Here is a 27,933-nt window from a genome sequence, read left to right as displayed (position 1 = left end):
GTTTTCAAAAGGATGATCTAATGTATGAATATGACTCATGTAAATGACTTATGAACTCTAACTAGGATTACTTGAAGAATACTACTTAGTATAGGTGAGGGTATGGGACTTTACCTATGCATTGCATAAGTGGGTTCTATGAGGAGTTCTTGTGTGAGTCATTTATATGTGGTAAGGCAAGACTTATGTTAAGGTTGATTTCACCTATTATGATATTGATTATGTATGTGACTATACTTGTGTCTTCTTGATAGCTTTACTTAGTATATATGGGGTATGGGACTTCATATGTACATTGCACAAGTGAGCTTGAAAGGGGGATCATGGGTGGTGTCTTATGATGGTATGATGTAAATGGAATTCAAATATGTAAGGTATGTGTTATGGATTCTTGTTATGATAAGGAATGTCTCTTTACCTTGTAATGTGAATTGGCTACATGTTCCTTAAATATGCATTATGGCTTTTAACTTGAAATAGCATGTTTTCAACTAAAGGTCCCTCTTTGCATGATTTAAATGGTTTTAATTGCATGGCTTCAATACTTAGTACAATTGATTGTGCTAACCCATATATCTTCCTTCTTCTACTAAGTGTAGGTTCCGAGAAGTGATTGTGCTACTAAGAGACTCAAGCTCGGACTTAGACTTTCTCCACGACTTTTTGGTATGTCCTCAAGTTCCGAGGACACACATTATGACACTTATGTTCCTCATATTGGAATAGACTATTAGACTTCTTATGTACTTGTCATTTTGAGACATTTCTATTGTTAAGGGCTATGGTCCCTATTTGAGACTCTTATGTGTACTTAGATGGTTTCATAGATATGATGATGTCTAGACATTCTATTTTCTATTATGAGACACTTTGACATTGATGTTGAAATTTTTTTAAATTTTCGCATTATTCAATGTCTATATGCAATGACGATTATGCTAAGGGCTTGTATAAGACCCCTTCGGGGTCAAGTACGCCGTGTTACGCCTAGGGGGTGCTCTCGGGGCGTGACATTTCTAGAAAGAATGTGCCCAGAACTTTAAATGATCACAAAAAGGATGAATTTATGGCTTTAGAACAAGGCAGTATGTTTGTGGCTGCTTATGAGGCCAAGTTCCATGCCTTATCCAGATATGCTACACAGTTGGTTACTACTGAGGAGGAGAGGATCCAGTTGTTTATTAGAGGTTTGAATTTTGAGTTGCAAGTATTATTTGTTCATATGACTTCTATAGGGAGGAGTTTTAATGAGGTGACAGACTATGTTAAGAAAGTGGAGGGGGTGAGGCGAGACGGTCAAGCTAAGGCTTGGGCAAAAATAGCAAAGAATTCAGGTAACTTTCAAGGCTCTTACTCTAAGGGGTCTGGAAGGCCCACACTTGCAGCCAAGCAAATTCAGTCCGCTATGCCCGCCTCTACAGGTAACTACTCGGGAACTCCATCTCATAATTTCAAGATAATCAGAGTGTCGTGCCTTCGACAGACGACAAACCATCTTTTGATCGTACTTACTACAACTGTGGTGAACCTGGGCATATGAGGAGATATTGTCCCCACCCACGTATGTTAGATTCCGCGCAACACCAAAAGTCTAGAGCAGTGGTACCCGCGGGGAATGGTAATAATTGTAGAGGATGTCCACAAGGTAGGTGAGGAGGTAATCAGCGAGGCCGTGGAGGTAGATGAGATAGTAATGGTAATGGAGGTAGGGGTAATGCGTAACCAGGCAGGGAAGTAGCTCGACAAGATGATAGGGCTCAAAGTTATGCTTTTTCGAGCAAGAATGAGGTAGAGGCGTTCGACGCGGTGATCACATGTACTGGTCTAATGTGTTGTTTGATCCGGGTTGTACTTATTCATATGTATATGTGAGATTTGCCTCTGATTTTGTGACGATTTGTGATATACTTGATGCTCCCATTCGTGTTTCTACCTCTGTTGGAGAGTCGGTCATAGTCACCCATGTCTATCGTGCTTGTCCTATTGTGTTTATGGGTTCTTAGACTTGGGTTGATTTCATGATTTTGGATATGATTGACTTTGATATAATCTTAGGCATGACTTGGTTGTCCTCCTATTACGATGTGCTTAATTGTAATACTAAGTCTGTGACTCTAGAAATTTCGGGAAGGAAAAAATTAGAGTGGGAAGGGGTGTACAAGCCTAAGCAAGATAAGATTATATCCTCCATTCGGGCTAGTAAATTAGTAGAGCAGGGTTGTTTGACTTATTTGGCTCATGTTAGTGATGTCGAGATTGAGGCTCCATCCATTGGGTCTATTCCTGTAGTGTCTGAATTTAGTGAAGTGTTTCCTAATGACCTGTCTGGTATGTCTCCGGATAGAGATATAGATTTTTGCATCAATTTAGTGCCTCGCACGCTCCCTATATCTATCCCTTGATATCGCATGGCTCCGACAGAATTAAGAGAGCTTAAGGCTCAAATCCAAGAGCTCCTTGATAAGGGATTTGTTCTCCCTAGTGCTTCCCCATGGGGTGCTCCAGCTTTGTTTGTTAAGAAGAAGGATGGTAGTATGAGAATGTGTATAGATTACCGACAATTAAATAGGGTCACTATTTGAAATATGTATCCCTTGCCTAGAATAGATGATCTCTTTGACCAATTGCAAGGTGCAATGGTTTTCTCAAAGTTTGATGTAAGATCCGGTTACCATCAATTGAAAATTAGGCCTGAGGATGTGCCCAACACGACATTTAGAACTCGTTATGGGCACTATGAGTTTTTGGTTATGTCTATTGGTTTGACCAATGCGCCTGCAACTTTCATGATTTTGATTAATGGGGTGTTCAAGCCTTTTCTTGATTCCATTGTGATAGTCTTTATTGATGATATTTTGGATTATTTGAAAAGTGAAAAAGAGCATGCCAATCATCTTCGTACTGTTTTGGGTGTTCTTGGAGAACAAAAGTTATATGCTAAATTTTTGAAGTGTGAATTTTGGTTGAAGTTAGTTGCATTTTTGGGGCATGTAGTGTCAAAAGAAGGTGTAATGGTAGATCCTCAAAAGATTGAAGCGGTTAGGAATTGGGTTAGGCCTGGCTCGGTGACGGAGGTTAGGAGTTTTGTGGTATTCACTAGCTATTATCGTCAATTTTTTAAGAATTTTGCCTCAATTGCTACTCACTTGACCAATTTGACCAAAAAGGAGATACCATTTGAATGGACTGATAAATGTGAGGAGAGCTTTCAAAAGCTCAAGACTCTTTTGACCACCGCACCTATCCTAGCATTACTGGTGGAAGGTGAGGATTTTATAATTTATTGTGTTGCTTCTCATTCTGGATTGGGCGTTGTGTTAATGCAAGATAAGAATGTTATAGCCTATGCGTCGCGCCAATTGAAGGTGTATGAGAGAAATTATCCAACCCATGATTTGGAGTTGGCGGCGGTAATATTTGCTCTTAAGATCTAGCGGCATTATCTTTATGGTGTTAAGTGTGAAGTGTTTACTGATCATCGTAGTTTGCAACATCTATTCACTTAAAAGGATTTGAATTTGAGACAATGAAGATAGATGGAGTTACTCAAAGATTATGATGTGACCATTCAATACCATCCGGATAAGGCTAATGTTGTGGCAGACACTTTGAGTCAAAAAGCGGTAAGTATGGGTAGCTCAGCTTACTTGAGTGTAACCAAGCGACCTTTGGCCAAAAAAATTCAAACCTTAAAGTCTAAGTTCATGCAGTTGGGCATCTCTAAAAGAGGCAGGGTGTTAGCTAGCATTGAAGTTAAGGCCACATTCATTGAGGAGATCAAGGCCAAACAATTTGAGGATGAAAATTTGAACGAACTCAAGGAGAAGATGGCGAATGGTAAGGCACAAGAGACTACTCTTAATGCGGATGATGTACTCAATGTTAAAGGGAGGATTTGTGTTCCTCGAGTTGATGGCTTGATTCAAAAATTACTGGCAGAATCTCATGGTTCGCGATAATCTATTCATCCGGGTGTGACCAAGATGTATAGAGATCTGAAACGAATTTATTGGTGGTCGGGCATGAAGAAACATATAGCGAAGTTTGTGGCGAAGTGTCAGAATTGCCAACAAGTGAAATATGAGCATCAAAGGCCTGCAGATTTACTTCAAAATATGCCAATTCCGGAATGGAAGTGGGAAAAAATAGCTATGGATTTTGTTGTTGGTCTTCCCAAGACTTTGGGGAAATTCGATTCTATTTGGGTAGTAGTTGATAGATTGACTAAGTTAGCCCATTTCATTCTAGTAAGAACAGATTACAACGCTAAACAATGTATGTGAAAGAGATAGTGAAGTTGCATGGGGTTCCCCTTTCTATCATCTCAGATTGTGGTGCCTAATTCACTTCTAAGTTTTGGAGGAAATTGCATGATGAATTGGGCACGCAACTCACTTTTAGTACAACCGTTCATCCACAGACGGATGGACAATCTTAGAGGACTATTCAAGTATTGGAAGACATGTTCAGGGAATTTGTGATTGATTTTGGAGGGCATTGGGATAAATTCATACCTTTGTGTAAGTTCTCCTATAATAATAGTTATCACTCCAGCATTGACATGGCACCATTTGAGGAATTATATGGGAGGGGATATAGGTCACCCATAGGTTGGTTCGAGGTTGGAGATGTGAAACCTTTGGGGGTTAATTTAGTGAAGGATGCTCAAGATAAGGTGATGAGTATTCAAGCTAAACTTCTAGCAGCCCAGAGTAGACAAAAGAAGTATGCGGATCATAAGGTAAGAGACATGAAATTTCAGACTGGTGAAAACGTTCTCCTTAAGGTATCAACCATGAAAGGGGTGATGACATTTGGTAAGAAGGGTAAGTTAAGTTCGCGATATATTGGTCCCTTTTAGGTTCTTGAATGTGTAGGGCCGGTGGCGTATATATTGGCTCTACCCCCTAATCTATTCGGTGTTCATCTGGTATTTCATGTGTCTATGCTGGAGAGATATCATGGTGACAAAGATTATATCATTAAGTGGGACTCAATTGTGCTAGACAAAGACCTCTAATATGAGGAGGAACCGATTACTATTCTTGATCATGATGTGCATAAGTTGAGGACCAAAGAGATTAAGTCCGTGAAAGTTCAATGGAAGCATCGTCCAGTTGAGGAAGCTACTTGGGAAGTCGAGAGGGAGATGCGAGACAAGTATTCCCAATTGTTCATCAAATCAAGTACTTCATTCTTTCCTTAGCCTACTTTTCCTAAGTTTTGTCACTCGGGGATGAGTGATGGGTAAATTGGTATCTATTATAACGACCGGGTTCCGTCGTTATAGAAATGCCAACGTGGGGAAATTTGTGGCCGAAAAAGCTTTTTCATAGTTTTAGTATTTTCCCAACCTTATCCAGATTTGGACGAAATTGGAGTCCTTGAGGTGTGGGGAAATCTGGTAACAATCGGGTGAGTTGTTTTTGTTTTTGATTGCATGAGTAGTTAGATAACTTGTTAAGGAAACCGTACCACTTTACGGAAATAAATTCGGGAGAGTAGAACTCCAGAATCGATCTTAGCATAAATGGTATTTTCTGATCGTCGTGGGTTAGCGGTGTGTTGTGAAAAGGGATTTTGGAATTCCTTCAATTGACTCTCTAGTTGCGTTTATGCCACTTTGGCGGGAGTTTGGCCACTCTGGTGGGGTCGCTACAGCAGGATATGTGGCACTGTGGCAGGTACGACGAGACTTAAAACGTAGGGAAAGACGAATAGCTCACTTGTTTGAAATTGCCACTATGGCGGGAAAGCGGGTCGCTCTGGCGTCGCCACTACAACGGGATGAGGGCCGCTGTGGCGGGCTAGACGCGACCTAATATCGTTAATAAACCCCTAAATGACCTTATTTGACACTTTTTGACTTTTAAAGCTAAGGAACGACCCCCAGGCGATTTCTACTCAGTTTTCACCATTCTTGAGGCTAAAGGTAAGCTTTTCACTCCTCAAATCCATTTCTCGATCCGTAGAACGTAATAGAATGGGTGAATATTGATTGGGGAGGGTTTTGTTATAGATTCTATGGTGAAAACAACCCTAAATTGGTTAGTTGGGATCATGGGTTTGATCTAAGGTTCATAGAATTGTTATAATTTTGGGTAATTAGCGATTGTTTGTTGATTCCCGTGTTATTGTGATTGCTTGTAGACCAAGAACGAGCGGAACAAATTCGGAAAGGGAAGGATCAAATTTCTTAGGGTTTCAAGCTTGTTTCGAGGTAAGTGATGGTTGTGATTCTATGTTTGTGTGATGTATGTTTGTTCTTGCTTTATTATGGTACTTGTGTATGTATGAATGCTGCAATGTTGATAACACTTGTTGTAAATGAGATAAATTAATATCATTGCAATGAAATCATGACTTAAATGTATGATCTTGATGATGTACTTGTGTTTATGATTGTGGTGTGTGAATGGGATCGGATTGCCACGTTCCGACATAACTAACTTGGATCGATTGCCACGTTCCGACATAATTATTGGATCAGATTCCCACGTTCTGGCATAATTATTGGATTGGATTGCCATGTTCCGGCACAAATATGGGATCGGATTGCCACGTTCCGGCATGCTAATTGTTTGGTTTGGGTTCTGTGAGAGGACCAATGATGTGATGATAAATGTGAAATGTGTTGTTGATTCTTCATGTTGATGATGTTGTGTATGTTGATATAGATGCTTGTGATTGTAATGTTGTTTGACTTGTTTATGTTGCACTAGTGCGATAGCCGCGTGATCCTACCAGTACACTTTGGTTGTGTACTGATACTGCACTTGCTCTTATTTTTGTTGAGTATAGGGCATCTTCATGTGACTATTGACAACCTCGTTGAGAAGATCAGTGATCATTGCTTCGAATTCGAGGGTGAGCTAATTTTTTCGGGCTGCCATGGGATTCTCTTTCGTCTATGTCCATCATTTTCGGACTTAGATATTTGTTCTAGTTATTGGATTAGTTCATTAGTTTGGGGATGTATCCCTTCTTGTTTAGACTTGGATCATTTGTTTAGATGTTTTGGTACATTGACTTTCAGATTCTAGGTATTAAATTTCCGCATTTGTTAGTTAATTAACTTGCTTCCGTAACTTAATTGCCTTAGTTTTTAGATTATTTGCTTGGTTTGGGTCGTAGTAGTGGTTCTCCCATCGGTGTGTTAGTGTGAGTGTCAATTACGACTGTCTGGGTAGTGACAATTAATTAACTTTTAAATTTTGATTCTCATTTTTTCAATTGAGTTTGAAGAATAAAATTTGCATTTTAACATCTTTTAAAAGTATTTAACAAAGCTATAAGTTTTTTTTTTCTTTCTAAAATTTAAAATTTAACCCTATCATAAGTGAAATTTTTATTGATACTTATATTTGTACGCATGTACGATAAATAAATGATAATTTAAAATAGTAAAAGTTAAATTATAAATAACATCAAATAAATAATAAATAATAATATAAATATAATATTTTAAGTCCATAACTAAACCTATATTGAGATAGAAATTGAATGCTAGGATAATTACTTCCTTGTGTATAATAAATGTTTTATTTATTTATTTTATGTGTGTCCCAATTAATGTAAAGTTGTTAACTAATGTCTAATGAAAAACAAATTTCATATGCTAGATTTGTTATTTGATGGACGGTCAAGATTAAATCTTAGCCTCTATAAATTGGTCATCCTACACCACTCACTAGAGTTATCAAATTGTTCTCTAGACACTCTTTTGCCGCTGACAATGGTTATAACATAAGGTTTGAACAAGGAGGTACCATTATAATATCTTAAAGTATGTTTCTATAATGTCTCTCTATAATCAACTTGTTTCAAATCATAACATGCATACATGCATTAAGTTTATGTTTACAATAAATTTTTAAGGTAAAATTTTATATATAAAATTTTCCATAGGTTCGATATTACCTTTTTCATGACATCATTATTTTTGAAAGCAATAGAAAATTATTAAAGTTCTTAAAATTTATCAAATATGTGAGGACTTACAAATTTGTAAAACATCAAATAGAAATGAAAAGAATTATGTGAATACTACAAAATTTGGATATTCTTCCTTATATATAGTAGTAATTAAAAAAATTAGTTTCAAAATTTGCAATTTTAATCCACCTCATGACTAGTAATAAAGCACACTTCATTATATAAAAAAATGATCAATTTTTTAATGAATAATAAATAATGTAACTTAGCAATTAATAGGGTGAATGAAAAATATTTTTTAGATCTTTTTCGACTAGAGAGTAGAATATACCTTTTAGGAAAATAATTTCTAACTCATAAAAAATTCCAATTATCGATTCATGACCAAAGCCGAACTCCAAACCAGAACACGATACTAAGATCGATTTGATATCCGACCGTGACAGCCCACACATGAACTGACCCCAACTCTCATTTAAGGACCCTATATTCAAACTAAATTTTGACGTCAAAACCTAAAATGGGATACAACCCCAACACCCGCCCTAGGCTCCGACCTAGACACCCTAACATATGACTCAAGACCCAAACTCTGACCCCACATCTTAACTTGGATCTGACATACAAATCAAAACTAGATCCAGACACCCGATGCTAGACCCAACTTTTGAAGTACGACCAAAACCCCATAGTTGATCTGAGATAATACCTCGACTCTTGACTCCAAATCTAGGACCTAACATTCAAATACGGACTTGAACCCAACTCCTAACGCGAAACCAAAATTTTGAATTAGGACTCGACCCCGACTTGTAAATCGGGACTAGACTCTAACACCTGACTCAGGACCCAACTTTCAAACTGGATTATGACCTCGATCGTAACACCTTTGAGTTTAGGAAAGGTACGCCGGGTTGAACGGGCAGGTCGGCAGCCTTAGACCAATCATGATCCCTCCAAGATTGCATAAATGGTCCGTGGAAGGATTCACGTCCCATTTAGAGGAAGCTGGTTGGCCGTTTAAGGAAACCTTTAATGATGGCCCATCTGTACGACACCCTTGATGGACCGTGAAGGGCTGAACAATCCGTGAAGGTCTCCAGTTTATGTCTCCTGTCAAATTTTTAAGTCAGGAATATTTTAGTCTTTCCCTATGTATTTAATACCTAAGATATGTCATTTTAACCCCTATTCTAAGCCCTATATATGTGATTTAAGTCCTAAAACTACCTATTCTAAATCATTCTCCTAAATCATAAATTTTCCTCCAAGTTTATCTCCAAAGTTCTCTCAAAGCTATGGAAAAAGAAGCTAGGGCTTCACTTCAAGATATTTAATTAACCATAGCTGTTGGGCCTTGGTCACTAATTCACCTATGGAGTCCTTTCCTCCATAGGGTTCCCAAGATATTCCAATTTTACAAGTTCAATTCTCAATTCAATGTTAGGGTTTTATCCAATCTTCATGGTGGGTTCTCTTCAATTGTGATTTTATTAATTAATTTATATCCTCTAATGCATGAATTGAGGTAATTACAAAATTTTGAGTTGAATCCACATGAACCCATTCATAATTCATGATTTTAAACTAAGAACACATGATGAAGCTTATGAACTATGAAATATGAATTTATGAAGATTTCTCATGCTTTTATGAAATTGATGTAACTAATTTGAGGATTTTTTGAGAGGAAAGTATCAATGTTATTGTGAAAGGTTTTTCACATGCTACTATGATCATAAATATTAAAGGTATTCTCTAGTGACACCTTTGAAAGTCGTGCGGGTAATGGACCAAAGCAGACAATATCAAAAGCAGATTGGGCCATTAGAAAATGGTATCAGAGACACTGTTGTATCAGCCTTATTGATGTGCGCCCAAGTTTAACCGAGTTTAGGCAAATTCTGATATGGCGCGACAAACCTGAGTTCTGAGTCTAAACAAATTAGGGTAAACCTTAGAGAGGATGCTGAGTCCAAGAGAGGGGTGTATATGACACCCCATCTTAAGATAAAAAGTCCACATTGGAAAAACATAGGTTAGATGTTGGGTATATAAGTAACCATACCTTAACAACTAGTGACACATGTTAAATATTTGCAGGTCTAGGCCTAGAGCGGACAATATCACTAGTGGGTTGGACCGCTACAATGACATCNATATATATATATATATATATATATATATATATATATATATATTTATTTATTTATTTATTTATATGTTTAATCATTTATTAGCTTAATTTTATGTTAATAGTGCATGCATATAAAGTTTAATTAATAAACTATCGGATATTGAAACTCATTTTTTCAATTGAGATGGAAGAATAAAATTTGCATTTTTGACACCTTTTAATAGTATTTAACAATGCTAAAAGTTAATTGTATTTGTTTTCTAAATTTTAAATATAATCCTATCATAAGTGAAATTTTTATTAGTACTTAAATTTTTCAGCATGTACGCCATAAAATTAGAAGAGCAAACTAGAGAAATAAACTTTACATTAAATCAATAAATGAAAATTTAAAATAGTAAACGTTAAATTATAAATAAAAATAAATAATATTATAAAAATAATATTTTAAGTCAATAACTAAACCTATATTGACATAGAAATTGAATGCTAGGATAATTATTTGCTTTTTTTTTTTAATAAAAAATGTTTGGATTAATTTATTTTATTTGTGACCCAATTAATGTAAATTTGGTAAGTAATGTCTAAAGAAAATATAAATTTCATATGTTAGATTGGTTTTTGATGGACGGTCAAGATTAAATCTCAGCTTCTATAAATTGGTCATCCCATTCCACTCACTAGGGTTATCATATAGTTTTCTAGAAACTTTCTCGCCGCTGATAATTCTGATAAGATAAGGTTTGAATAAGAAGGTACCGCGATAATGTCTTCAGGTATGTTTCTATAACGTCTCTCTATGAATCATCTTGTTTCAAATCTTAATGTACATTAAGTTTATGTTTACAATAACTTTTTAAGGTAAAATATTATATGTATGAATGTTTTTTGTAGGTTCTATATAACCTTTTTCATCCGATTATCATTTTTGAAAGCATTGTAGAAAATCATTAAAGTTGAATTTAACAAATATGTGAGGACTTACAAATTTGTAAAACTTCGAATAGAAATGACAAGAAAATTATGTGAAGACTACAGATGGATATCATTCCTTATATAGAGTCGTAATAAAAAAAAATTATTTTCAAAATTTGCAATTCTAATCCACCTCATGACTGGTAATAAATCACACTTCATTATATATAAAAAAAAATATTATTTTTAATGAGCATCAAATAATGTAACTTAGAATCTAATGGTGTGAATGAAAAACATTTTCTAGATTTTTTTCGGCTACATCGTGTAATATACCTATTAGAAAAATAGTTTCTAACCCGAAAAAAAATTTCAATTATTGATTCAGGACCCGACCCCAACTCCAAACCAGAACATAATGCTATGATCGATTTGGTATCCGACCATGACACTCGACCTAGGGCTTGACCCCTACTCTCGTTTAAGGACCCGATATTCAAACTAAGACCTGATTTTTACCCCAACACACAAAATAGGATCTGACCGAGGTTCCGACCTAGACACCTTAACACGTGAACCAACACCCAAACTGCAACCGTGAATCTTAACAAGAATCCGATGTCAAAATCCAGACTTGACCTCGACACCCGATGTGGGACCCAACTTTTGAAGTACGACCAAACCCCAATAGTTTATATGAGATGCGACCTCGACTCGTGACTTTAGACCTCGGACCCATCTTTGAGATAGGGACTTGACCCTCACTCCTGACCGGGACCAATCTTTTGAATTTGGACTCAACACTGGCTCTCATTAGAAACTCAACTAGCAAATTGGGACCATACCCTGACACCTGACTAAGGACTCAACTTTAAAACTGGAATACGACCTCGACACCCAAATGGGTACATGTATTTTGAATCAGAATATTACCCATACTGGACCTTGACGAATGATTCGATATCCAACCCCAACTATTGAATTAGGACATTATTTCTTAATCATGACCCTACCCGAACGCCCGACCTTATTTCCAATCTTGAAATTTAACTTGGGACACAACATCTGAAATGGGACCAGACTATTGAACAATGACCCAATCCCTCCCCTGAAACCCAGTACAAATCCTAACTTTTAAAGCAAGACCTTAACCCGACTCCAAAAGTTATTCAAGATCAAAACTCTACTCTTGAATAGAGAACTGACTTCTTTATTGGGACCCCACCCCAACACATGATTTCTGATTTAACCTTGATACACTAACTAAAGACCTGACATCTGAACTAAGACAAACTTCCAAATTAGGACTCGACCTTGACCCCGACACCTGATGCGAGACTAGACTTCTGAAGGAGGACAAAACTGAGATTCCTGACTTTCGTCCAAGGACCAACTTCCAAATTGGAACTTGACCCTGACCCCTTAATTGGGACCTGAACTTCCAAAATAGAACCTAACCACAACACTCGTTTCAGGACCCTATATTCGAACTAGGACCCAATTCTTACCCCGACACTCAAATAAGGACAAAACCCCGGTTAGCAGAAATGTGAAAATAAAAAACTAGGAAGAACAACAATATTTAATGTTGTTTAGATCCAAATGATCCTATGTCCACCAGAGAACAACTACCTGTATATTATTAAAGAAATGAGATCCCAAATACATCTAACAGAATCGCTGATTCTGTACTCTTCTAATGTATTTTACTATGAGTTTCAGATGACTTCAACAATGAAGAATCACCATCCTTTATAGGTGGTCAAACTTAGGCTCCAAGCACAAAGAAAAGAAATACAAAAATTGTCTTCCACAAATTTTAGCTTGCTCTCAAAGTTTAATTCCCAGCCAAGTAAATTGGCACATGGAATTTTCTTCTATTGGGCTTGACCCCACTAGGAAGAAACCAACTTTGTTAGTCTCCACCTTGGTTTGCGTTTTGAGCATGTGTGTGAACCCGACAACCTACTTGTGACTTGACCTCGAATCTCTACCCAAAACTAGATTCTAACACCCGACTCACATCACCACCCAAACACCCAACCTAGAATTCAACCTCGAGTGCTTAACTAGGATTTGACATCCAAATCGAGGATCGACCCCAAGCAAATTTTAGACTCGAGAGCTGGGTTTTGAATTAAGGTAGTGAGTTGGGTCCCAAATTAAGAATCATGAGTCAGATTCCAAACTAGTATCGAGAATCGGTAACTGAGATTTGATTTAGGGTAGTTGAGGTGTTGGGTTAGGTTTGCAACCTACAGGAAACGAAAATCATTAGATAATCATTTTTGAAAAAATTGTAGAAAATAATTGAAGTTCTTAAAATTTAACAAATATGTGAGGACTTACAAATCTGTAAAATTTCGAATAGAAATGACAATAAAATTATGTGAAGACTACAAAAATTGGATATCCTTCTATACATATAGTAGTAATTGAAAAAAGATTATTTTCAAAATTTGCAATTCTAATCCACCTCATGACTGGTAATAAATCACAATTCATTATATAAAAAAATTATTAATTTTAATGAGCATAAAAAAATGTAACTTAGAAACTAATGGAGCGAATGAAAAACATTTTCTAGATTTTTCCTCGGCTACAGAGTAGATTATACCTTTTAGAAAAATAGTTTCTAACCCGAAAAACAATTCCGATTATTGATTTAGGACCCGACCCCAACTCCAAACCAGAACACAATGCTATAATCAATTTGGTATCCGACCCTGACACGTGATCTAGGACTTGACCCCGACTCTCGTTTAAGGACCCGATATTCGAACTAAGACCCCCAACACACAAAATGGGATACACCCCAACACCAGACCTAGGATCCGACCTAGGCACCCTACTACATGACCCAGTAGCCAAACTGCAACCCGACATCTTAATACCAATTCTCGATACTAATTTGAAAAATTGGTAACTGAAGTCTCTTCTTGTAGATGGTTGCAACCCTAACCAAAGTTGATGTGTTAGTTTGAAAATGAATTTTGGAAAATGTTTTCTATATTATTTTTGGAGGTAAGTAATTTTCCTTAATTTTGAGAAAATAAGATTATTTGGAAAATATTTTCCAAAACATTGAAGTCAACCAAGCATGAAAAATATGGAAATCGTACTAAACACAAAGCTTGTGTCTTTATCTTTTATTTTATTTTTCCTCCCTCTTTGAAGTGATAGTTTATATATGATGGTGATAAGAAAACAAATGGGTGTATCATGTTTATAAGTTTCTATTCTGATCATTGTTTGATGTGTTTAATCTTTTAGTTTTCAAAAAATGGTACTTTTTTTTTTGAGCTTCATATCCAAGTTCTAGCCAATCATCTCTGCTTTTATCACGTGGTTAAAATTGGAATGTAAATTTTCCTTTTAGGGAGAGGATTTGTGCCACTATCGCTTCTCAAAATTTTGAGCAGAGGAATTATCCTTCCATTGAAATTCTTCCTGATGAATGCCTCTTTGAGGTATTCAAACGTCTTCCTAGTGGCCAAGAGAGAAGTGTCTGTGCTTGTGTTTCCAAGCGATGGCTTATACTTTTAAGCAACATTCACAAGGATCAGATTGCATAATCTAATGGTATAGAAGGTGAGGGATATCTTGCCAGGTCCCTTTTTGGCAGGGAAGCCACAGATGTCAGACTTGCTTCTACTGCCATTGGAACTGCAAATCATGGAGGCTTAGCAAAGGTATCCATTCAGGGAAACAATCCTTGTCTTAGTGTGACTGATACTGGTCTGCGACTATTGCTCGAGGTTGCCCTACTCTCAGAGATCTTTTCTTGTGGAATGTGCCTTTTATTGGTGATAAGGGCTTATCTGAAATAGCTCATGGGTACCATCTATTAAAGAAGCTTGATCTTTTCCAATGCCCAATAATTACTGACAAGTATTTGTTAGACATTGCGAAGAACTATCCCGGTATGACTTCTTTAACAATAGATTCTTGTTCAAACATAGGGAATGAGTCAAATATTTTTGCTTTTCCGTCATTTGTTGCAGAGAAGCTGATTTTTGGAAGCTGAAATATTTTCCAAGTCTTGGTTGACGGAAGGGACTCACGGACCGTAGATCCATTGACGGTCTGTGAGTCAGTCTCGTGGAATGAAGACGTGTGCTTGTAACAAACTTTCTTTATTTTGTTTCCCTTTTAATTTAGGACTTGTTTTCTATAATAGGGCATGTAAACATCGTTTTTGGGGTTAGACATATTCTATTCTAGTTCTTGACTTGGGAGATTAACTTGCAACTTTAGCAATTTTTAATTTCCTAAGTTCGTTTATAAGATTTTTGAGTTGCAATTCAAGTTGAATTTCTGGGTTTATTCTTCTTCTTACGTAAGTTCATAATTCTTTCATCTAGAACGATGAATTGTGTTCATATGATTATGGGTAACTAAACTCCACAACTAGGGTTGTGGGAACTATGAGCGATTAACAAAGTATGAATAGTAAATAAGCAATTCTTTAATAGTGTGGTGCATGCATTGATAATTCTTTTGTTTAAAAGTCTTTTTAGCGGTTGCAAACGTTAGAACTCACCTTGTTGCTACTTGCCGGACCAAGGAGGTAATCAATAAGAAAAAAATTATCAACATAGATTTAGCGTGATACTATCTAATAGGCTAGTGTCGATTGGTGCGAAGTAATAACTAAGCCAAACATCGATTATGATGTCTAACATGAGGTAAAGGTAAGGGTTAGTAAATTATACACACGTAGCCGGACCAAGGTGCGGGGTGAAATTCTCTAGATGCCGGACCAAGGATTTAGAGATACCCAACTTATCACTTTGCATGTAGTGCACTAGGAAAGGATTGCTATTACTAGGATTACTACGTTATGAGCTTGTGGGGAACACGTATACCCTAGTTATTTCTCTCATCTTGATTACAACCAAAACTGACTTTTGATTACTGATTATTTATTGAATTCTTACAATTTGTTTCACAAAAACCCCCCATTTATCATATTTTACAATTTGGACGCGTATAGTTTTCATAAGCCATCATGCTTCATTCTTGTTCATGCTTCTATACATACAATCGTAACACATGCCGATTCAACAAAAATTAAATAGTCTCTTGGGAAAAAGAACACAGGCAAGAAAACCCCAAGAGAGGATTTATGAGTTGGGTTACTCTGACTTCACCCTATCATTCACAATCCATTTACCCCACCCCCAACAAAAATAGATGCTATTGTCCCCAATGCATACAAGAACAATAAAAGATATTGGATTAGGTGGAGCAAACCTATGGCGCATAGCGCCGACGAATCATGCACGAGCGGATGGGTCCGGTTTCCCAGGGCCCGCTGGAACAATAGTTGGGTTACCCTCAGTAGTGCCCACATCATCCATCATAGAACCATAGTGGTGCTCACAACGTCCCTCACTACAAGCCGGACCTCTATAACTGGGGTAGAACTCGATGCCCCTGCAACACTCTCAGGCACCCTCTGTTGGCACAACTGTTCATCTAAAATCGAGAGTAGAGTTGTAACTTTCGAGGGTAATTGGTGGGGACAACCAGGTTCAAACTGAGAATCAATTCGGAAATGCATTGAGGATGCATGATCCACCAGGCCCACAACTACATGAAAACTATAGGGGCAATGTCAATATTGCTGACTCATATGGACCTATTGTCCTACCCCCTTTGCCTCCGGGGCACACATTTGTAGTGACCAGTAGCTTGATGCAGATGTTTACAACAAGGGGCTTGTTCTCGGGGTAACTATTAGAGGACCCAAATGCTCACATAGCCAAGCTAAGGGTGGTTTGCAAAAGCTGTGTAGGTCGATCAGACTTAGATATGGATGTCATCAGGTTGCGAGTGTTCCCTCTATCATTGACAAGCGATGTTGCTGTATGGTTCACTGAGCTTCCTTATAACTCAATATATACATGGGACCAACTAACAGATGTGTTCTTAGCAAGATATTACCCAGTGTCTAAGAAGCTAAATCACAAAGATAGGGTCAATAATTTCATAGCATTGCCCGCAGAGTCTGTAAGTAGCTCTTGGGACAGGTTCACTGCATTTGTAAGAGGTGTTCCGAATCACCGTATTGATGATGTGTCGCTGAATGAATATTTTTATCGAGGTCAAGATGACAACAATAAAGCAGTGCTTGATACTATTGTTAGAGGATCATATGGTGAGTGCACATATGCGCAGATTGCAGAAAAATTAGAGAAGATATCTCGCAACAATAAAGCATGGAGCACTAGGAGGTCGAATACTGGGAGAAACACATTTGCCGTTCATGCTACGAACAATCAGTCTGCAGAGGTATTCGTGAGGAGATGGCTCAGATGAGGACCGAGTTGGGTTTGGTATTGAAGCATGTGAGCGGAGGTGCAAAGAAGGTACATGCTGTGAATTACTTGACTAGAACGCCACCACCAGTTGAAGAGTGTTACTATGAAGAGAATGCTTATGCAGTGAATGATCAGACGGGGGGTTTCTGACCTAACGCTTAAGGATCCAACACGGAAAATTGGCACCAAGATCAAGGAAACCAAGGTCGAAACTATGGAAATTACAATCGAGAGGGTCAATATGCCCAGGATGGAAACTTCAATCACAACAACAACTACAACCGAAACAACTATGGCAACAGAAATGATTGGGCCGGACCTTATGTTCCCCCTCAAAATCAGGAATCTGGTACTAGGGAAGCTAGAGGCAATCTGGCGCGTATTGAAGATATGATACATAAGATGATGAGAAGGATTGATGCAACTGATGAGAATGTGTAGGAGATGAGAAAAGACTTGTCTGGTATTGGTCAAAAGGTTGATGCCCATGCAGTGTCAATAAAGCATCTAGAGCAACAGATGACTCAGTTGTCTACTACAGTGAACCCACGTCAACTTGGCACTCTTCCTAGCAACACCATCCAGAATCCAAAGAATGATGGTCATTGTATGGCAATTACTACTTGAGGGGGCAAGAAAACCATAGATCCACCTATGCCGTCTGTGGTGGATGTTGAGATTAGAAAAGAAGATGATATGGTGGAGGTTAGAGAAGAGTCTGAGACTGCGACAGAGCAAGAAGCGGAGATATCTCAGTAAGTGGTCCCCATTCCTAGACCTCCACCACCTTTTCCACAGAGGTTAGTGAATAAGACTGAAGATGGTAACTATCGCAGGTTTATTTCTATGTTGAAGCAGCTTTCTATCAATGTTCCTTTGATAGAAGCTTTGGAGCAAATGCCTGGGTATGTGAAGTTTATGAAAGATATGGTGACAAAGAAAAGGTTTGTGAGTTTTGAAGATGATGATAGATTGCAGCATTGTAGCGCTATTGCTACAAGATCTCTTGTGCAGAAGAAAAAAGACCGTGGTGCTTTCACGATCCCATGTACTATAGGGTTGTTACACTTTGCTAAGGCATTGTGCGATCTTGGTGCTAGCATCAACCTCATGCCCTTGTCTGTTTACAAGAAGTTGGGTCTAGGGGACCCAAAGCCCACTTCAATGCGGTTACTAATGATTGATTTAACTGTGAAGAGGCCCATTGGTGTACTCCATAATGTGCTAGTGAAAGTGGAATCTTTCATTTTTCCGACAGATTTTGTGATTCTTGACAATGAGGTTGATTTTGAGGTTCCCATCATCCTTGGGAGACCATTTCTTGCCACATGGCATGTGTTGGTTGATATGGAAAAGGGACAGATGAAGTTCAGACTGAACAATGAAGAAGCAACTTTCAATATTTGTAGGTNTCCATAATGTGCTAGTGAAAGTGGAATCTTTCATTTTTCCGACAGATTTTGTGATTCTTGACAATGAGGTTGATTTTGAGGTTCCCATCATCCTTGGGAGACCATTTCTTGCCACATGGCATGTGTTGGTTGATATGGAAAAGGGACAGATGAAGTTCAGACTGAACAATGAAGAAGCAACTTTCAATATTTGTAGGTCCATGAAGTAGAGTGGTGAGCTCCAAATAGTATCTGCTATAACTTACACAGTGAAGAGTGGGACAAAAGTGCAAATTAAAGAGCGACTAGGTGTTGAGGCACTAGCAGCAGTTATGATGAATTCCAATAATGATGGTTTTGAAGAGTATGATGAGTTGGTAGCCGCACTCGATAGGTGTGAATATCGGTCCAAACCAAAGAAGTATGAATTAGACATGAAGAATCGCGAGTCCCCACCCGCAAAACCATCTATTGTGGAGGCACCAAAATTAGAGCTTAAGGCTCTACCACCGCATTTGAGGTATGTATACTTGGGCAAAAATAATACGTTGTCGGTCATCATTGCGGAATATTTGAATGCGAGATAAGTAGAGTGCTTGGTGACTGTGTTAAAGAGGTTCAAGCGAGCTATTGGGTGGACTATTGTGGATATTATTGGGATTCCTCTGGTATTTGCTCTCACAAAATCCAACTCATGCCAGATCATAAGCCCAATATCGAGCACTAGAGAAGATTAAATCCACCTATGCAAGAGGTAGTTAAAAAGGAGATCATCAAGTGGCTGGATGCGGGAGTTATTTATCCCATTGCAGATAGTAGTTGGGTGTGTCCTGTGTAGTGTGTGCCTAAAAAGGGTGGTATTGCTGTGGTTCCAAATGAAAGAAATGAGCTTGTTCCAATGAGGCCCGTTACTGGATGGAGAGTTTGTATGGATTACCAGAAGTTGAATGCGTGGACAGAAAATGATCACTTTCCTATGCCATTCATGGACCAGATATTGGATAGACTTGCAGTAAAGGGTTGGCATTATTTTCTTGATGGGTATTTGAGCTACAATCAAATTTATGTAGCTCCAGAAGACCAAGAGAAGACCACCTTCACTTGCCTATATGAGACTTTTGCTTTCAAACGGATGTCATTTGGGTTGTGCAATGCTCCAGCAACCTTCCAACACTGTATGATGTCGATATTTTTTGATATGGTGGATGACACTATTGAAGTGTTCATGGATGATTTTTCAGTTGTAGGTGATTCTTTTGATCATTGTCTAGATCATTTGGCCGAGGTGCTTAAAAGGTGAGAAGAATGCAACTTGGTGCTGAATTGGGAGAAATGTCATTTCATGGTTAAAGAAGGTATAGTGTTAGGTCATCAAATTTCAGAGAAAGGTATTGAGGTTGATAGAGCTAAAGTTGAGGTAATAGAAAAGCTTCCCCCATCCATTAAAAGGTATTAGAAGTTTTCTTGGGCATGCAGATTTTTATAGGAGATTCATCAAAGATTTCTCAAAACTTGTACATCCGTTGTGCAAACTGCTCGAGAAGGAGTGTAAGTTCTATTTTAATGATGCTTGTCTTAGAGCATTTGGAGAGTTGAAGGAGAAGTTGGTTACTACACCTATCATTATTTCACCGGATTAAGGACAACCGTTTGAGGTAATGTGCGATGCGAGTAGAGTGGCGCTTGGTGTAGTATTGGGACAGAGGCGAGAGAAAATTCTTCACCCTATTTACTATGCTAGAAAAGCTCTAAATGTGGCCCAGAAGAATTATACTGTGACCGAACAATAACTTCTTGCGATGGTTTTTACATTCGAGAAATTTCGATCCTACTTGCTTGGCACTAAGGTCATAGTGCATACTGACCATTCTGCATTAAGGTATTTGATGGCGAAAAAGGAAGCATAACCAAGATTGATTAGATGGGTATTGTTGCTGCAAGAGTTTGATTTTGTGGTAAAAGATAGAAATAGGACCAAAAATCAAGTTATCGATCACTTGTCCAAATTAGATGAAGAGGCTATGCTAAAGCTTGGAGATAGGGCTGAAATTACTGATGCTTTTCCAGATGAACAGGTATTGGCTGCTTCTCATGATTTGATTCCTTGGTTAGCAGACTTTGCTAATTATTTGGCAAGCGATATTATGCCTCCTGATTTGTCTTTTCACCAAAGAAAAAAGTTTATGCATGATGTGAAGAAATTCTCTTGGGAAGAGCCTTACTTGTATCGTAGTTGTGCTGATGGGATTATTCGTCGCTGTGTGCCCGAGGTTGAGATGTTGAGTGTACTTGAAGCATGCCATTCATCTCCTGTTGGTGGGCATCATAGTGGTATTGGGACTGCACATAAGATTTTGCAGTGTGGGTACTACTGGCCTACCATCCACCAAGATGCTCATGATTTTGCCAAGTGTTGTGATCGTTGCCAAAGAGAAGGAGGGATTTCAAAGAGGCAAGAGCTCCCTATGAATCCTATATTGGTGATAGAGTTGTTTGTGTATGGGGCATTGATTTTATGGGTCCATTTGTGAGTTCATATGGTATGAAGTATATTCTTGTTGCGGTTGATTATGTATCGAAGTGGGTGGAAGTAGTTGCGCTCCCCAACAATGAAGGTAAAAGTGTCACCGCATTCTTGAAAAAGAATATCTTCTCCAGATTTGGTACACCGAGGGCTATTATTAGCGATGGAGGTTCTCACTTTTGTAATAAATTGTTCAAGGCACTACTTGAGAAATATGGTGTCCGTCACAATGTAGTCACTCATTACCATCCGCAGACTAGTGGGAAAGTTGAAGTGTCGAACAGAGAAATCAAACGGATTTTGGCAAAGACTGTGAATGCTAATAGAATGGATTGGTCAAGGAAGCTTGATGATGCTCTATGGGCCTATCGCACTGCATACAAGACCTCCATAGGTATGTCTCCTTACCAACTTATATATGAGAAGTCTTGTCATTTACCGGTAGAGCTGGAGCATAAGGCGATGTGGGCAATGAAGAAGCTAAATTTGGATTGGGGCGCCACATCTAATCAAAGAATGAATTACTTAAATATGTTTGATGAGTTTTGCCTAAAAGCTTACGAAAGTTCAGCCTTGTACAAAGAAAAAATGAAGTGGTATCATGATCAAAGAATTGAAAAGCGAGAATTTGTGGTTAGTGATCTTGTGCTTCTATTCAACTCTAGGTTGCGCTTGTTTCCAGGCAAACTCAAGTCCAAATGGACTGGGCCATTTTTGCTCAAAAAAGTGCTTCCCCATGGAGCGGTTGAACTTGAAAATAGTGAAGGAAGAAGGTTCATGGTAAACGGGCAAAGGATCAAGATCTATCTGGGAAATGCTGAAAGTGTGCAAGAAGTGATTGAGGCCTACAATCTTGATGAAGTACGAGTAATCAAGAAACTTGCGTCGTGCCACGATGTTAAATCAAGCACTACTTGGGAGGCTACTCAAGATGTACAATCTAGCCAACGATAGGTTTCTGTTTTCCATTTAGTAGTTTTCTTTGTTTAATTGCGTTTTTGTATCAATTTAGATAGGTGTTTTAGTTTTTTTTAAGTGTTGGCTAGAATTAGCATAGAGTCCATGTCTAAAAAGTGTCCAGAAAATGTAAAAAGAATAGCCTATTGGTTGCTACATGTGCAGGTACACCATGAAAAATCTGCAGAAAATGGTTTGGTGCAGAGGTCTACGGACCCATCGACGGTCCGTCGTTCAATACACGGACCGTGGATGATGTCCGTAGCTCCCAGGTAAGCCCTTAAATTTTTATAAGTGTAAGAGTGATCTACGGTGATCATCTACGGACCGTAGACGGGGTCTCGTGGGTCTAAACCCTAATTCTGTCTGACCCGACCCGGACCCCCTTATTTAAATCTCCCCTAATTTCAAATCATTTCCACTTCTCTCCATTCACTCTCCAACCGTTTCACCATTCCATAACCTCCCTAAATCACTCCATAACTTCCTCATAAAATCATCCCTTCCATTCCCCCATAATTTCCACAATTCCTTTCTATTTACGAATACAACTCTTTCCATATTCCACAAAAGGGTCCGGTGTTGGGTTAGTAATGAAGAGGTGCTTCCTTGGTCTTGCTAAGCTTAGTGTCATCACGCAATCACCTCACTCCTCGTTGCCTGTAAGGTAATAGACTTTCCTCTCACTTTGAATTTCGGTTCATAGATTGAATATAGAAAGTCGGGAGTTGGGTCTTGACCTTGGGTAATTGTTAGATGAAATTGCATGATAAAATTGGAAGTTACAATACCCTTGGAACGATAGATAGTGATTATTGCCTTGTTGTATGTGATTATAAGTCTACATGTAAGTTTCGACTTAGGGTTCCAAAGTTTGTCTTAAATACTTGTTCAAATGATTAATCGGAATCCTGAGAATGACAAACTAGCATGATTTAATGTTGAAATGCATAGTTAGACTAGGATATTGTTGAAAATGGTCTAAGACTTGCAAATAATGATTGGCTGAAACCTGACACAGATCGCATACACGATACCCCATCTACGGACCGTAGATTGAGTTCATGGGTTGATGCCAAAATTTGATACGCTCAAATTACACTTCCCTAAAGAAGCATAAGCGATTGCTATCAAGTAAAGAACCCAACTTGTAGGTTGGGGTCGATCCCACGAGGAAAATGGTTTAGACTTTACTTTAACCAACAATTATATTCAATTAGTCAAATTACTTCCAGAAACAGGTAATTAAAAGGGGGTTTTTTGTGAAACAAATAGTAAGAATTTAATAAGTAATCAGTAATCAAAACTCACTTTTGGTTGTTATCAAGATGAGAGAATAACTAGGGTATACATGTTCCCCACAAGCTCATAACGCAGTAATCCTAGTAATAGCAATCCTTTCCTAGTGCACTACATGCAAAGTAATAAGTTGGGTATCTCTAAATCCTTGGTCCGGCATATAGAGAATTTCACCCCGCACCTTGGTCTGGCTATGTGTGTATAATTTACTAACCCTTACCTTTACCTCATATTAGACATCATAATCGATGTTTGGCTTAGTTATTACTTCGCACCAATTGACACTAGCCTATTAGATAGTATCACACTAAATCTATGTTGATAATTCTTTTCTTGTTGATTACCTCCTTGGTCTGGCAAGTAGCAACAAGGCGAGTTCTAACGTTTGCAACCGCTAAAAAGACTTTTAAACGAAAGAATAATAAATGCATGCACCACACTATTAAAGAATTGCTTATTTACTATTCATACTTTGTTAATCGCTCATGGTTCCCACAACCGTAGTTGTGGAGTTTAGTTACCCATAATCATATGAACACAAATCATTGTTTTAGATGAAAGAATTATGAACTTATGTAAGAAGAATAATAAACCAAGCAATTCAACTTGAATTGCAACACAAAAATCTTCTAAACGAACTTAGGAAATTAAAAATTGCTAAAGTTGCATGTCAATCTCCCAAGTCAAGAACTAGAATAGAACAATAATGTCTAACCCCCAAAAACGAGGTTTACATGCCCTATTTATAGAAAACAAGTCCTAAATTAAAAGGGAAACAAAATAAGGAAAGTTTGTTACAGGCACGCGTCTTCATTCCACGAGACTGACTCACGAACCGTCAATGGATCTACGGTCCGTGAGTCCCTTCTGTTAGCCAAGACTTGGAAAATATTTCAGCTTCTCTGAAACAAACGACGAAACTACAGTACGGACCGTAGATCGATCTACGGTCCGTCAGTCTCTCTCCGTAGCTCCATACTTAGACTCTTCAAAAATCAGGTACTGGAACCCTCGCAGTATCAATCTACGGATCAACAGTACGATCCGTAGATCAATCTACGGAACGTCAATGGTCACCGTGGTTCCACACTTGGTCAGATATCCCTGATTTTCCTTCCATGCCTTGGCTGCTGATCTACGAACACCATCTACGGTGCGTCAATGGACCTACGGTCCATAGATCACATTCGTAGATTCCCTTTTCTGCATTATTTTCAGCTATCTCTTTAATTCCACGCCTGAACATCTTTCCTGCAAAATATGATAAAAACACATAAAAACTAATACAAAAAGGCCCTAGACACACACAACTTGTAAGTGAAATGTATTAGAAATACCGTAAACTCACGGTATATCAAATGCCCAATAATTAATGACAAGTCTTTGTTAGACATTGCGAAGAACTATCCTGATATGACCTCTTTAACAATAGATTCTTGTTCAAACATAGGGAATGGGTCGCTCAAAGCTATGGGTCAATACTGTCTGAACCTGAAGATTGTTGTATTAAAGAATTCTCCACTCATTGGGGATTATGGATTAGCAGTTCTATTTTATTTAGCTAGTAAAGTTTTAACAGAAGGAAGGCTCTAGGGCCTATGCATCACGGATCTGTCTCTAGGTATACTTTTTAACTGTTGTACAAAACTAGAGACTCTTTCCATGGTGAGCTGCATTGGTGTGGAAGATTATCCATCAACTTTGGTGGCTTCTTATCATAACTCACTAGTATCTTTGGCTATTCGCAATTGTCCTGGAGTTGGCAATACTACAATTGATATAGTAGGTGGACTGTGTCGCAAACTGACTTATATAGATCTGAGTGGGCTTCTTAGAATTACTGACGAGGGGTTCATCCCTCTTGTTCAAAATTGTGCAGCTAATTTGCTGGCTGTGAGTTTAAGTTGGTGTATCAATATTACAGACATATCAGTTTCAACCATAGTTAAGTTGAACGGGGGATCTCTGAAGTCTCTGCTCGTAGGTGGGTTGCAGACATGTTACTGATGCAACATTAGTAGGAATGTTGAAGTTTTGCTGGATGCTTATTGTACTTGATGTTTCCATGAGTGGAATCACCGATTCAGGGATTAAAACTTTGGCCAATGCTACACAACTTCACTTACAGATCCTCTCACTGTCTGGTTGCCTTTTTTTGTCGGACAATAGCTTACCCTTCTTGCTCGATTTGGTTCAGAACCTTCAGGGCTTGAACATACAACACTGTCTCGGAATAAGCTCTAGAATTGTTGATGCACTTGTAGAGATAAATCCAAGTTGTGATATCCTTTCCTAAGCAGGTTCTCTGGATGGGAGAGACTCTTGTATTTGGGTTTTATCTAGACTCTTTAGCTTCTTCTAGAGGGAAATAGAGAATTTTCAACATTTACTTTGCTTTTCAAGCATACATGTGTTAATTTGCATTTGCTAAATTAGTGGAAGAGTTAATGGGTATCATTGTTTCTCATTATTGTGGAATAAATATGAAACTCTAAGTTGGCTTCTCTACTTTGACATTCATCATATTCATTGTGTCTTTCCCAGTTAAGAACACAAGTGACGGCCCCATACATGCGAGGTTGTGTGTTTTAAGGGGAAAGAGGAGAATTCCTATTTAACTCTCCTGTTGCATTGTGAGATTTACGCCAAAAGAGTTCGGACAGACTAAAGTTTTTGCCTCTACTCTTCTCTCTATGTAAGAGTTAGGTTCATCGAACTCTATTTATTTTGTCTCAATCATATATGTGACAACATTTCATTGAAAATTCTAATCACATTTGAGGAAAAAATTGCCCAAGGATCTTTTTGTGTAAATAAAGAGGAGCACATCTATATTTTTTTTGTACCTTACCTTTTTTAGCATATACCGATCATATTAAGTTTCACATTTATATTTTATATACTTCTGAGACGCTTGAAGACGATTTACATGAACTCAACATTTTTTCTTAATGCTCCCCTGTGAGCAAGCATCGATAGGTAAAGGCAACTTTCTATGAATCCACCAACATAGTAAATAATTTATGCTATTTAAATTTAAGAATCTTCTATTTTAATTTATGCACTACATTAAACTCCTCCACAAGTTCTCAACCTTCTTTAGTAGTTTGCGTACATTTTCCTCAACAATTTGAGCTTCCTCAAGAAATAGAAGATCCAAATCATATCAATGTTTGATATTGGTCACTTTTTTCTCAGTCCTCTTTTGTTGTCTCCAGATGCAGCTTGCTCTTTTGGGAGTAATATATTGATGGAGTTTGTCTTATTTGACAATCAAGTTCACCCACATGTTTTTACCCGCTGGATAAAGAAACTTGCGGGTTCTCCTTTAGAGCTAACTAACCTATTTCGAGGAAAGGAAGTAATGGATTATGTAAAGTTTTGTTTGAAAGGTAATATCTATTCTCTTTGACTCTATGTTTTGTTAGTTTTTACATTCATATCACAAGAACCAAGACCAGAATCTTTGTCCCATTTAGTAACTCGAAATTCAATTTCAAATCCGTATTCTAAATCCATCCAACCAATTTCAAATTTTGAACCCTAGATATTTGGGGTCTATAAATAGAACCCCCTCTACTCCTATTTTTACTCAGTTCTCACTTTCAGATTTCATTGAGTTAAGAAAAAATTCAGAGAGTTCGAGTTTACAATTTTTTTTAATTTCAGCTAGTCCGATTTGTGCCCTAATAAAAATATCTTGACAACTTCAATACATATGACAAAGCTTACCACAAAAAAAACACTTTCAAGTTCACGCATGATTTCATAATAGAACCAAAGTTATGTATAACTGAGCTATATATCTAGAAAATATGGAAAATTATGTAATTAGACATACATGATGTATTTACAATATATCATTAATTACAGTTTGAAAGAATTACAATATGTTGCTATAGTTAGGGTGTTGTTATTTTCTCTCTCCTCTCTCTCTACACTCTCGATCACCTCTCTTCATCTCTCAGCACTCTTGCTCGCCTCTATCGTCTCTCTATCTCTGCACGCTTGTTTGCCTCTTTCCTCTCTATCTCTGCACGCTTGCTTGCCTCTCTCCTCTCTCTCTTTCATGTCTTCCTTGCCTCTCTCTCTCTCTCTCGCCTTTCTCTAACCTCCCCCTCCCTCAATACAAATACAAATTATAGCAATTAATTATACAAATAACAATCTTAACATCCAATTATAATTATACAAAAGAGAAGTGTCAACTATACAGATCCTCTTCAGTGATACAAAATATTAATATACATGTATTCGCTAATACAACACTCATATATCATTCATACAAATGATAACAATTAATTATACAAATTCAAATGTTTAATTTGATACAACATTCATACAACTATATTGTCACGACCCAAACCAACGCCGGATGCGTCATAATATACCGTGAAGCCCTCGCCCTCAACTGGAAGAGTCAATATAGGAGCGGTGGTCAATAACTCC

General features: G+C 37.9%; 1 pseudogene; it reads left to right on the top strand.

Annotated features, from left to right (window-relative positions):
• Positions 1–1,066: 1,066 nt before the first annotated feature.
• On the top strand, positions 1,067–25,780 carry LOC125873735 (EIN3-binding F-box protein 2-like; annotated as a pseudogene).
• Positions 25,781–27,933: the final 2,153 nt, after the last annotated feature.

The sequence above is a fragment of the Solanum stenotomum genome, chromosome 8 (assembly GCF_019186545.1).
Source record: "Solanum stenotomum isolate F172 chromosome 8, ASM1918654v1, whole genome shotgun sequence".
NCBI lineage: Eukaryota > Viridiplantae > Streptophyta > Magnoliopsida > Solanales > Solanaceae > Solanum > Solanum stenotomum.
Note: the sequence above shows the minus strand (reverse complement) of the source record. Positions and strands in the feature narration are given on the sequence as shown.